This window comes from Galeopterus variegatus, unplaced genomic scaffold (genome assembly GCF_000696425.1).
Source record: "Galeopterus variegatus unplaced genomic scaffold, G_variegatus-3.0.2 Scaffold9401, whole genome shotgun sequence".
Lineage (NCBI taxonomy): Eukaryota > Metazoa > Chordata > Mammalia > Dermoptera > Cynocephalidae > Galeopterus > Galeopterus variegatus.
The window spans coordinates 76,753-77,893 of record NW_007735512.1 but is presented as its reverse complement, the minus strand read 5'-3'; positions in this window follow the sequence as shown (position 1 = coordinate 77,893).

The following is a 1,141-nucleotide window of genomic DNA, read 5'->3' as shown; positions in this document are numbered from 1 at the left end:
TTTGTCAGGTAACCACAGTGCATCGGGCATAGTGTTCATTGGGCATAGTGAACCCATCCCACCTGGGTTCTCCCAGGGAGCTATGAGAACACACACACATTGTCTGAAGATCAGAAAGAGTCACCTACTTGGAGAAGGAGCAGACTCAGTATATTTAGATAGAAATGTGAAAAGCACAGTGTAGAAGAAGGACCCAGCTTTCTCTGGTCCCGAGTGTCATTCTTCCTAGAGACATGCCCCCATCACCAGAGTCCAGAACATTCTTCATCTGCCTCCTTTCCTGGATTCTCTAGAGATCCAACTGTATTTGGAAGACAAAGATTGTATGCTTTAGTGGAATTTAACAGGCCTTAGATTTGAGGTCTGAGGTTGTGTTGAGTCCAGCTATTCTTTTTAAAATGATTATTTTATAACATATTTCTTTTCTTTATTATTATTTATTTTTAACTGAGAAATAAAAATTGTATACAGAGGTTCCCTGACTAATGATGGCTTGACTTTAGGTTGCAAAAGCGACCCACATTCAGTAGAAACCATATATTGAGTACCCATACATCCATCCCGTTTTTCATTTTCAGTACAATATTCAATAAGTTCCATAAGATATTCAATACTCTCTTGTAAAATAGGTTTGTGCTAAATGATTTTGCCCAATCATAGGTTAATATAGATGTTCTAAACATGTTTAAGGTAGGCTAGACTAAGCTATGATGTTTGGTAGATAGGGTGTATTAAATGCATCTTCAACTAATGATATTTTCAACTTACAATTTTATTGGGAGGTAACCCCACCCTAAATCAAAGAGTATCTGTATATTTACAGTGTACAACATGATGTTTTTAAATATATGTACATTGTAGACTGCTAAATCAAACTAATTGGCATGTATATTATCTCACATAATTATTTTGGGGAGTGGTGAGAACACATAAAACTACCCTCTTAGCAGTTTTCAAGTATACAATACATTGTAATTGACTATAGTCACCATGTTGTACAATAGATTTCCACAACTTTTTCCTCCTAACTGAAATTTTGTACCCTTTGACCACCATGTCCCGAAATCGCCTCAACCCGCCACAACCCCTGGAGCCCCAGTAACCACCATTCTGCTCTCTGCTTTGATGAGCTCAACTTTTT